The sequence below is a fragment of the Oculina patagonica genome, chromosome 2 (genome assembly GCF_052425735.1).
Source record: "Oculina patagonica isolate OP01 chromosome 2, crgOcupat, whole genome shotgun sequence".
Classification (NCBI taxonomy): Eukaryota; Metazoa; Cnidaria; class Anthozoa; order Scleractinia; family Oculinidae; genus Oculina; species Oculina patagonica.
In genome coordinates, this window is record NC_135759.1 from 14818178 (window position 1) to 14830597 (window position 12420).

Here is a 12420-nt window from a genome sequence, read left to right on the forward strand (position 1 = left end):
AGCAAAACGTAATCTATATGTGGATAAGCACGTGTCCCCTTCTTCAACGATCGAAGCCAATTTAGAAAATCTATGTTATAAAAAGAAATCCCTGCCACCACCCCAGATCAAAACCGTAACCGCTAAGCCCGCGAAAAATAGCCGACGCTATCCCTGTACCTGAACAATGCGTGAACCTTACTTAGGCCTCATAACTGCCTTTACCAAGCCTGATTTCATCTAATAATCAGAGCACAGTTTCTACCTGGTGCAAGACTTAAATAGAGCAGATGTGGCATTGTCCATTCCTAAAAGCTTGGTTACAAATGATTGCACCTTTCGTTAAAAATTACATCGACCAAAATACATTGACCGTTATACGAAAGTGAAATGGGGCGGCACTTACTTCTCAGAAGGCTTAACATGACTGGCGGCGAAAACTAAACAAGAAACAGAAACTGGCTTTTAAATGCTAGCCTTAAATGCTAGCCTAATCAAATTGTAAAAAGGTTTCGAAGAGGTGATTGGCCTCTTAGAGAAATCAGCTGCGAAGGTGAAGACCGGTCGTGGTATAAATTGCCTCAAGGGCACAATAATTTCCTTTGGCACGGTGTATATCAAAACCCAATAAACATTTGTGTGCAGCATTCTTGTGACAGGGGTGGGGAGGCGAGCTCCCTCCCCTCCTACGAAAAAGACGGGTACGGAAAGCATGTGGGAGGCGACCGGACAAAAGAGCGAAAAATGTTTGCTACATAGTGCATCATTTTTTAGTGGAAAAGGTACGGGTTCAGATCCATCCGGATCCCCCTAAAAATTTTTCGTGTTGTCCTCTGCGCAAAGGATGGAAACTTCTTTGATAGAACTGAGAAGTTACACGTTTTCTTGTTTAGGGACATCTATGTAATTTCTTTCTTTTCTGCTTAAAAACCCAGTGCTACAGTCGAGATTTTTTTCCTCTAGCCGTTTTTGAAAAGCAAGGATGGAACGAGAACTAAGTAATCTGCTAAACACACATACTACAAACTTAATTTTAGAAGGGAACGTTTCCTACGCAGTGTAAAAAAAATTTCATGGCTCTGAATGCTTTAACAAAATAAAAGTTTTGTCTTTTAAAGAACGAAAGAATCGAGTTTGGTTAGAGGAATCTAATTATTGTACTACTTACAACAACAACAACAACAGTTTAATAGCATTGCAGTGCTAAAAATAATTACAGTGTAAATATTTCGGAAAACATACCATACACATTAATCTATAACTTAATTCGATGTAGTAACTATATTCTGTGCGTAAGTTTGGACCTATCAGTCTACACTTACTTGTCATCATCCACGCGAAGCCTTTGAACAGCCACAGGCTTCCACGAGTTCTGGACACCTTTCATCACAAGGTGAGAAACTATGTCTCGTTGTCAAAATCTGTTCTTCCTTCTAACAAGGATGTCGTATTTCTTTGTGATCTCGCAAACCAACAATGGAAAGCAAAAAAAGTTCATCTCCAATAAGCCAAGAAACACATTCTAAAAAAATATCAAACACCTCTGGAAATGTTATTTTCTCGTCCACTCATGGTTTGTATCAAATTATTTCAACACAACAAAACCAGAACAGAAGGCTACAAAAGTTAATGTCTTGTCAGCATTCTAAAAATGATTTTAAAAGATACATGTAACTGTAACCAAACAAAAGTAAAGATCTTCTTTGCTTTGGGATTTCCACCTTGGGCGCCATGACAAGCATAAAGTAGTAAACCTCAAGCATGATGCAATTAAACCAATTAACTTAACATTATTTAATCAGTCTCACTCGTCACTAGTCTTTTTCAAACCCTTCTCTTGCGTTTTTGCACTTAAATTACCTAATAATATAAAACCCCTTTTCGAAGTAGTTTTGTACAATAGTAAATACTTAATAAAAATTTATCATGGAAATACCCGTTGATCAGATTAACGGGGTTCCACTATAGTTAAGAGCAAAGTAGGTCAATTAGCTACAGTCATGTGATTATTGTAGTGTTCAAGAAGTAAAGCTCGACTACCTAACTCCTCCTGACAAATCCAACATTCAAAGTAGCCTGGCTTTGAGTTGAAAGGCATCTCTCTTGTGTGGGAGATTTCATGTATTTTTAAATTTCCTCCTTGGCTAAAACGCTTGCCACACTGTTTGCATTCATAAGGCTTCACACCAATGTGGACTCTTTCATGTCTCTTTAAATGTTCTGCTTGATTAAAGGCCTTGCGACACCGTTTGCATTCATAAGGCTTCTCGCCAGTATGAACCCTTTCATGAGTCCTTAAACTTCCCGCTCGCCTAAAACACTTGCCACACTGTTTACATTCATAAGACTTCTCACCAGTATGAACTCGTTCGTGTCTCTTTAAATTCTCTGCTCGATTAAAGGCCTTGCGACACTGTTTGCATTCATAAGGCTTCTCACCAGTATGAACCCTTTCATGAGTCCTTAAACTTCCTGCTTGGTTAAAACACTTGCCACACTGTTTACATTCATACGGCTTTTCACCTGTATGAACCCTTTCATGTCTCTTTAAATGTTGTGCTCGATTAAAGGCCTTGCGACACAGTTTGCATTCATAAGGCCTTTCCCCTGTGTGGACTCTTTCATGAGTCCTCAAACTTCCTGCTTGGCTAAAACACTTGCCACACTGTTTACATTCATAAGGCTTTTCACCAGTATGAACCCTTTCATGAGTCCTTAAAATTCCTGTTTGGCCAAAACACTTGCCACACTGTTTGCATTCATAAGGCTTCACACCAATGTGGACTCTTTCATGTCTCTTTAAATGTTCTGCTTGATTAAAGGCCTTGCGACACTGTTTGCATTCATAAGGCTTCTCACCAGTATGAACCCTTTCATGAGTCCTTAAACTTCCTGCTCGGCTAAAACACTTGCCACACTGTTTACATTCATAAGACTTCTCACCAGTATGAACTCGTTCGTGTCTCTTTAAATTCTCTGCTCGATTAAAGGCCTTGCGACACTGTTTGCATTCATAAGGCTTCTCACCAGTATGAACCCTTTCATGAGTCCTTAAACTTCCTGCTTGGTTAAAACACTTGCCACACTGTTTGCATTCATAAGGCTTCACACCAATGTGGACTCTTTCATGTCTCTTCAAATGTTGTGCTCGATTAAAGGCCTTGCGACACTGTTTGCATTCATAAGGCCTTTCCCCTGTGTGGACTCTTTCATGAGTCCTCAAACTTCCTGCTTGGCTAAAACACTTGCCACACTGTTTACATTCATAAGGCTTTTCACCAGTATGAACCCTTTCATGAGTCCTTAAAATTCCTGTTCGGCTAAAACACTTGCCACACTGTTTACATTCATAAGGCTTTTCACCTGTATGAACTCTTTCATGTCTCTTTAAATTTTCTGCTCGATTAAAGGACTTGCGACACTGTTTGCATTCATAAGGCTTCTCACCAGTATGAACCCTTTCATGAGTCCTTAAACTTCCTGCTTGGCTAAAACACTTGCTACACTGTTTACATTCATAAGGCTTCTCACCAGTATGAACTCTTTCATGTAGCCGCAAATGTCCTGCTTGGATAAAATACTTGCCACAATGTTTACATGCAAACGGCTTCTCCCCTGTGTCAGTTTTCTTTTGCTTCCTTAGTTTTGACATTTCTAAAAAATTTTCCGCACGCCTCAATTCCTGGAAATAGAAACAATGAAAAGTGAAAGTGGTTCCAACATATAACATCAGCTTGTCACGAAGGCATTTACTCCTTTATTACGGCAAGTAAATAATCTCTAGTCATACAGTGCCTGGCCACTTAATAGAATTAAAAGAGCATTGTAGTCTGAAATTCTATTTCCATCGCGTTATTTCAATAGATCAAGCAAATCACTGTGCATGTAGAAGGGTCATTGTTCTCCACACAAACAAAGAATAACGGACGCTATTAGTAATTTTATTCCCATTCCCTACTCTGTTCATCCTTCTAAAACAGTTGTCACTAAAATGGTACCTGCTTGTAAATTTTCTGTTTTATTCAAAGCCGTCTTGATCACCTCTTTTAGCTTTAAGTCGAAGGTAAATTAATATTTTGGTAATGACATTCTTGTCAGGTATATACAGTCTAAGGTGTCATATACTGTATCGAGTTTTGTGATAAAAGTATTGCATATGACATGGTGGATTGCCAACGAGACCCTTAGTACTGAGGTGGCTATAACTATGTCACATCCAACAAGCGTGAGTGAAAAAAAGGTAATATTTCCATCGTGACAAGGTGTTCCATACCACCATAGCTTATCCTGGTTTCTGTAGAATTAACAGACTGGGAGTATTTCTATTCTTCCTTGAATGAAATGCTAGTTCATCACAAGCTTATAGCCCTACCCAAGTATCAAATTTGCCAGCACTTATGTATACAACTGGCTGGAGAGAGGGACTGTTGGACTTCCCCACATAAACAGACTGCTGGGTTGTTGCTTTATTTCTGCGGTGTTCTTGCTTAATTTCTTTGTATAAAGAATTTCAAAAAAAAAATTCAAAAAACAACTCTTCCTTTAGACAACCATCTTTTTGATGGTTGTCTAAGAGTCAAGTGAATCATAAACCGTTTCTCTTAACCTAAGGGGAGAGGGGGAGGGTTATTAAGTAATATTTAATGTTTATGTGAGTCACCATGGTACATTCTAGGAAGGTAGTTTATTGGTTCTTCAACAGTACTCACCAAAAAAACTAGTCTATTGTGAAATTCATATTTAGAAGCTATGTAATTAAGGGTCACAGTCAGTCACTGTATAAAATAAACAACAAATCAATAAAGTTAAATTCTGTAACATTTCTGCAAATTTAAACATCATGCCAGCAAATTGAGGCCAGCAGTTAGCAATAGACTATAAAAAATGTTAATAAAAAATATGGCAAAAATAATATATTACATTGTGACTGTTATGTTGCTAAGCATCAATCAGACTTTAACAAAAATTCAAAGATACTTTCTAGACTATTTTTCTTGTATGTTTCTAACTTTCCATTCTGTGCAAAAAATCTCAGTAAATCTCTGTCATGTAGATAGATTAACCTTATAATTGAATGTCTGTTAACATTAAAATTATAACTTTTATGACACCAATGTACAACTGTTAAGATTAAATGGCATTAAGAAATCATGGTATGCCAAGCTTGGTAGAAATATGAAAAAGATGTTAATAAATCAGGAACAACTGTCCTGCAAACTACTCAGTTGAAAAAAAAAATCAAAAAACTCAGACAAAACCATATGTATGACCTTCTGCACACTGACTGAGCCAATACATGTACCTCAAAACAAAACAAGGAAGAGGGTGGTGGCCTAATTGTTAGTTGCCTGGACTTTGAAACAGGCGGTCCAGGTTTGAGCCCTTGCTGGGATCACTTCATCATAGTCCCTTAACTCTCCACCAAGGAGTATAAATTGGTACCAGTGAATTTATTGCTGTAGGTACCCTTTTATAGACCAACATCACATCCAGTCACTTAATGCTACAGAAACCGTGATAAGCTCTGGCCTGATGGGCCACTAGGATAAAATGCAGACTTCAATTTTTGCCAACATATGAACTTTTTTTTCCAATTATAAGAAGAACCAAACTTGATTGTGACATGCTGAAATTTGCCATGTTCAATTTTATTCCAACAAATATACTTTCAAATTTTAGTCAATCAATGAAAATTGATGATAATGATGGAAATTGACAAACATTAATCATGTAAAAAGTCAAAATTTTCCATCATTTATTGGTCTCCGATTTCCAAATATTAGTTGATTAATAATCATTGAATGTTATCGATTGATATATTTCATAAAATTGACAATTGTACATGTATTTAATGTCAGAAAACATTCTACCAGGATATCATCGACCTCATTCCCAGGGCCTCTCTCCTTTTCCTCCCATGTTGTTGAGGAGAGAGACCCTGGTTGTGGCTGGTCAGATGACCAACAAAAATCTTGGTTAAAAAAGTAAGTTAGTGGGGAGGGGTAACAGAGTCTTTTTTCGTCCATGTGACAAATCTACTATGCCAGGGACAGAGGGTTTAAATAATTGTTCCCTCCCGTCAGCAGGCTTTTTTCATCGGCGTTAGGTTTCCAAAGTAAAGAAGAAGAAGGGCCTCCCTTATTCTAGGGTCTGGATGGTCGTGCCCCCCCCCCCCCTTATCTGAAGGTCTGAATTCGCACTGGAGATTGTAGCAAAAATCTGTTCATAGAAGGAGTGAACCGAACAGCGTTTCTTCTTGCCGTGGCCAAAGCGCTGCACAGAGAGTCACTGCCTCGAGGAAATTCTCCTCATTTAGTGTGTAGTCAATTAAGTTCTTACTTCTCACAAAGAGTTGTACAGGAATACCAAACACGCAATAACATTTTCAACTTCGCAACGAGTTACTTGAATTTCAACTTTAAGCCATAAATTTTCTCACAGAAACTAATAGAAATTCAAACAGTGTACCTACAGCGAGGTTTTCCAAAGTGCTAAACAACGAAAAAACAGAAAAGCTAACTTTTTTTAACCTGATCTTGTTTTGAAAAACAAGATTACGCAATCTATCCCTAGCAAGCGCGCACTGCAAATTACAAACTGACTGATTGGAAGCATTTTTAAACAATTACCTGCCTTTCTTCGTCTTCATCGAGATGAACTAGTGTACAGCAAAAGTTGTTTGAACTGTGCAAACGGCAAAAGAAAAGGTTTACCGCTGATTTATTGCAGAAAAGTTTTGAATTTCGATGCGTTCGTGAGCAAAACCCAATTCAGCGCAGCGACATCAAGTTTATGTTTTGAGCCAAATAGTCTGTTTCACTTTTAAGATAATACCGACGTTGTATCCAAAAAAACACAACACTTTCTGAAGACAACTGAATAAGAAAACACACTTGGACTATCAGCTGCCTTTTTGAACCAAAATCTTCAGACAGTTTTGTTTGAGGCCAGCAGTTAGCAATAAACTATAAAAAAATGATAATAAAAAATATGGCAAAAATAATATATTACATTGTGACTGTTGTGTTGCTAAGCATCAATCAGACTTTAACAAAAATTCAAAGATACTTTCTAGACTATTTTTCTTGTATGTTTCTAACTTTCCATTCTGTGCAAAAAATCTCAGTAAATCTCTGTCATGTAGATAGATTAACCTTATAATTGAATGTCTGTTAACATTAAAATTATAACTTTTATGACACCAATGTACAACTGTTAAGATTAAATGGCATTAAGAAATCATGGTATGCCAAGCTTGGTAGAAATATGAAAAAGATGTTAATAAATCAGGAACAACTGTCCTGCAAACTACTCAGTTGAAAAAAAAAATCAAAAAACTCAGACAAAACCATATGTATGACCTTCTGCACACTGACTGAGCCAATACATGTACCTCAAAACAAAACAAGGAAGAGGGTGGTGGCCTAATTGTTAGTTGCCTGGACTTTGAAACAGGCGGTCCAGGTTTGAGCCCTTGCTGGGATCACTTCATCATAGTCCCTTAACTCTCCACCAAGGAGTATAAATTGGTACCAGTGAATTTATTGCTGTAGGTACCCTTTTATAGACCAACATCACATCCAGTCACTTAATGCTACAGAAACCGTGATAAGCTCTGGCCTGATGGGCCACTAGGATAAAATGCAGACTTCAATTTTTGCCAACATATGAACTTTTTTTTCCAATTATAAGAAGAACCAAACTTGATTGTGACATGCTGAAATTTGCCATGTTCAATTTTATTCCAACAAATATACTTTCAAATTTTAGTCAATCAATGAAAATTGATGATAATGATGGAAATTGACAAACATTAATCATGTAAAAAGTCAAAATTTTCCATCATTTATTGGTCTCCGATTTCCAAATATTAGTTGATTAATAATCATTGAATGTTATCGATTGATATATTTCATAAAATTGACAATTATACATGTATTTAATGTCAGAAAACATTCTACCAGGATATCATCGACCTCATTCCCAGGGCCTCTCTCCTTTTCCTCCCATGTTGTTGAGGAGAGAGACCCTGGTTGTGGCTGGTCAGATGACCAACAAAAATCTTGGTTAAAAAAGTAAGTTAGTGGGGAGGGGTAACAGAGTCTTTTTTCGTCCATGTGACAAATCTACTATGCCAGGGACAGAGGGTTTAAATAATTGTTCCCTCCCGTCAGCAGGCTTTTTTCATCGGCGTTAGGTTTCCAAAGTAAAGAAGAAGAAGGGCCTCCCTTATTCTAGGGTCTGGATGGTCGTGCCCCCCCCCCCCCTTATCTGAAGGTCTGAATTCGCACTGGAGATTGTAGCAAAAATCTGTTCATAGAAGGAGTGAACCGAACAGCGTTTCTTCTTGCCGTGGCCAAAGCGCTGCACAGAGAGTCACTGCCTCGAGGAAATTCTCCTCATTTAGTGTGTAGTCAATTAAGTTCTTACTTCTCACAAAGAGTTGTACAGGAATACCAAACACGCAATAACATTTTCAACTTCGCAACGAGTTACTTGAATTTCAACTTTAAGCCATAAATTTTCTCACAGAAACTAATAGAAATTCAAACAGTGTACCTACAGCGAGGTTTTCCAAAGTGCTAAACAACGAAAAAACAGAAAAGCTAACTTTTTTTAACCTGATCTTGTTTTGAAAAACAAGATTACGCAATCTATCCCTAGCAAGCGCGCACTGCAAATTACAAACTGACTGATTGGAAGCATTTTTAAACAATTACCTGCCTTTCTTCGTCTTCATCGAGATGAACTAGTGTACAGCAAAAGTTGTTTGAACTGTGCAAACGGCAAAAGAAAAGGTTTACCGCTGATTTATTGCAGAAAAGTTTTGAATTTCGATGCGTTCGTGAGCAAAACCCAATTCAGCGCAGCGACATCAAGTTTATGTTTTGAGCCAAATAGTCTGTTTCACTTTTAAGATAATACCGACGTTGTATCCAAAAAAACACAACACTTTCTGAAGACAACTGAATAAGAAAACACACTTGGACTATCAGCTGCCTTTTTGAACCAAAATCTTCAGACAGTTTTGTTTGAGGCCAGCAGTTAGCAATAAACTATAAAAAAATGATAATAAAAAATATGGCAAAAATAATATATTACATTGTGACTGTTGTGTTGCTAAGCATCAATCAGACTTTAACAAAAATTCAAAGATACTTTCTAGACTATTTTTCTTGTATGTTTCTAACTTTCCATTCTGTGCAAAAAATCTCAGTAAATCTCTGTCATGTAGATAGATTAACCTTATAATTGAATGTCTGTTAACATTAAAATTATAACTTTTATGACACCAATGTACAACTGTTAAGATTAAATGGCATTAAGAAATCATGGTATGCCAAGCTTGGTAGAAATATGAAAAAGATGTTAATAAATCAGGAACAACTGTCCTGCAAACTACTCAGTTGAAAAAAAAAATCAAAAAACTCAGACAAAACCATATGTATGACCTTCTGCACACTGACTGAGCCAATACATGTACCTCAAAACAAAACAAGGAAGAGGGTGGTGGCCTAATTGTTAGTTGCCTGGACTTTGAAACAGGCGGTCCAGGTTTGAGCCCTTGCTGGGATCACTTCATCATAGTCCCTTAACTCTCCACCAAGGAGTATAAATTGGTACCAGTGAATTTATTGCTGCAGGTACCCTTTTATAGACCAACATCACATCCAGTCACTTAAGGTGGCTCGATCGGATTTTTGAGCGACGATACCTCTCAACTTTGAGCAACTTGTACGTCACCGTAAACAATCTGACTGAAAATCGATCAGTACAGCTGTACAAAAGAAAGATGAAAGTTTCGAATGAGATAAGTTTCATCGAATTCGGAGTAACCCTAGCAACATAATGACGTCACCACCCATTTTACACGAGACCGATTTTCTTGTAATAGAGGGATAATTTTGAAAAAAAGGCTTCTAGATCTTGGACTTGACATAGTTTTCTCAAGGTCTGCAAAATTTGAAGAATTTCTATGAGAGCGTTTTCGAGAAAATTTTAGATGAAGTTTTCAGGTGCTAAAATACAACAAAAACAAAGCAGTCTTAAAACACTATTGAGAAAACGTTCACAAGGCCCGATCAAGTAACATTTTGGCCTTAAGTGAATCTTGTACTTTCTAATTACCTTGGGAGAAAATCTCAGAGAAATCGTTTTATTTGATTTCTTGAAACATCGGCTTGAATATGAACTGGTATGAAGTGTTATTTCGCTCTTTTGTCGAAAAAGGGCCTTCGCTTACTAAAATGATCGCAAAATAAAAAGCGCTCGATAGAATTTTTTTAAACTTGGCAGTCAAAAAGAAGAATAAGTTTGTAATGAAATGTCTTATTTTCAAGATAATTGAAACATCTTAAGGCAGTTAATTCAAAGCCTTAATTCAGGTAAACATTGCGCTGTTTTTCACCCTACATCGGAATCGCTGCCTCATTATCTGTATCCATTGTCTCAAGCCGCGTGCATTTGTAAATTCCAGTAGATCATGAACCACTAATTATTTATTACTGGAGATTTTCGTGACAATTCTGCCTTGGCCTTGAAACTGTTAGGAGACTGAAGATAATACAAGTACTTTACTAGCCTATTCCTCGTTGTTATTGCATTTTGGCTTGTTAAATTAGCTTGTTTCTGTTCAGTTTTCGGAAAAAAGCGGCTGTTTTACATATTCAAGATGTGCTGAAATTTGCAAATGCACGGGGCACGACACAATAGAGACTTATAATGAGGCAGCGATCCGATGTAGAGTGAAAAACAGCGCAATTAATGTTTACCTGAGTTAAGTCTTTAAATTAACTGCCTTAGAATGTTTCAATTATTTTGAAAATTGGACATTTCATTACAAACTTATTCTTCTTTTTGACTGCCAAGTTTAAAAAAATTCTATCGAGCGCTTTTTATTTTGCGATCATTTTAGTAAGCGAAGGCCCTTTTTTGATAAAAAGAGCGAAATAACACTTCATACCAGTTCATATTCAAGCCGATGTTTCAAGAAATCAAATGAAAGGATTTCTCTGAGATTTTCTTCCAAGGTAATTAGAAAGTACAAGATTCACTTAAGGCCAAAATGTTACTTGATCGGGCCTTGTGAACGTTTTCTCAATAATGTTTTAAGACTGCTTTGTTTTTGTTGTATTTTAGCACCTGAAAACTTCATCTAAAATTTTCTCGAAAACGCTCTCATAGAAATTCTTCAAATTTTGCAGACCTTGAGAAAACTATGTCAAGTCCAAGATCTAGAAGCCTTTTTTTCAAAATTATCCCTCTATTACAAGAAAATCGGTCTCGTGTAAAATGGGTGGTGACGTCATTATGTTGCTATGGTTACTCCGATTTCGATGAAACTTATCTCATTCGAAACTTTCATCTTTCTTTAGTACAGCTGTACTGATCGATTTTCAGTCGGATTGTTTACGGTGGCGTACAAGTTGCTCAAAGTTGAAAGGTATCGTCGCTCAAAAATCCGATCGAGCCACCTTAATGCTACAGAAACCGTGATAAGCTCTGGCCTGATGGGCCACTAGGATAAAATGCAGACTTCAATTTTTACCAACATATGAACTTTTTTTTCCAATTATAAGAAGAACCAAACTTGATTGTGACATGCTGAAATTTGCCATGTTCAATTTTATTCCAACAAATATACTTTCAAATTTTAGTCAATCAATGAAAATTGATGATAATGATGGAAATTGACAAAAATTAATCATGTAAAAAGTCAAAATTTTCCATCATTTATTGGTCTCCGATTTCCAAATATTAGTTGATTAATAATCATTGAATGTTATCGATTGATATATTTCATAAAATTGACAATTATACATGTATTTAATGTCAGAAAACATTCTACCAGGATATCATCGACCTCATTCCCAGGGCCTCTCTCCTTTTCCTCCCTTGTTGTTGAGGAGAGAGACCCTGGTTGTGGCTGGTCAGATGACCAACAAAAATCTTGGTTAAAAAAGTAAGTTAGTGGGGAGGGGTAACAGAGTCTTTTTTCGTCCATGTGACAAATCTACTATGCCAGGGACAGAGGGTTTAAATAATTGTTCCCTCCCGTCAGCAGGCTTTTTTCATTGGCGTTAGGTTTCCAAAGTAAAGAAGAAGAAGGGCCTCCCTTATTCTAGGGTCTGGATGGTCGTGCCCCCCCCCCCCCCCTTATCTGAAGGTCTGAATTCGCACTGGAGATTGTAGCAAAAATCTGTTCATAGAAGGAGTGAACCGAACAGCGTTTCTTCTTGCCGTGGCCAAAGCGCTGCACAGAGAGTCACTGCCTCGAGGAAATTCTCCTCATTTAGTGTGTAGTCAATTAAGTTCTTACTTCTCACAAAGAGTTGTACAGGAATACCAAACACGCAATAACATTTTCAACTTCGCAACGAGTTACTTGAATTTCAACTTTAAGCCATAAATTTTCTCACAGAAACTAATAGAAATTCAAAC

At 37.2% G+C, this 12420-nt stretch overlaps 1 pseudogene across 1 annotated transcript in view; it reads right to left on the reverse strand.

The window, feature by feature from the left end:
* Window positions 1-1876: 1876 nt before the first annotated feature.
* LOC144642168 (uncharacterized) overlaps window positions 1877-12420 on the reverse strand; it is a 41117-nt pseudogene continuing 30573 nt past the window's right edge. Inside the window, exon 4 of the transcript XR_013568707.1 lies at window positions 1877-3661. The product of XR_013568707.1 is annotated as an uncharacterized LOC144642168 (transcript). The remainder of the gene's footprint in view (window positions 3662-12420) is intronic.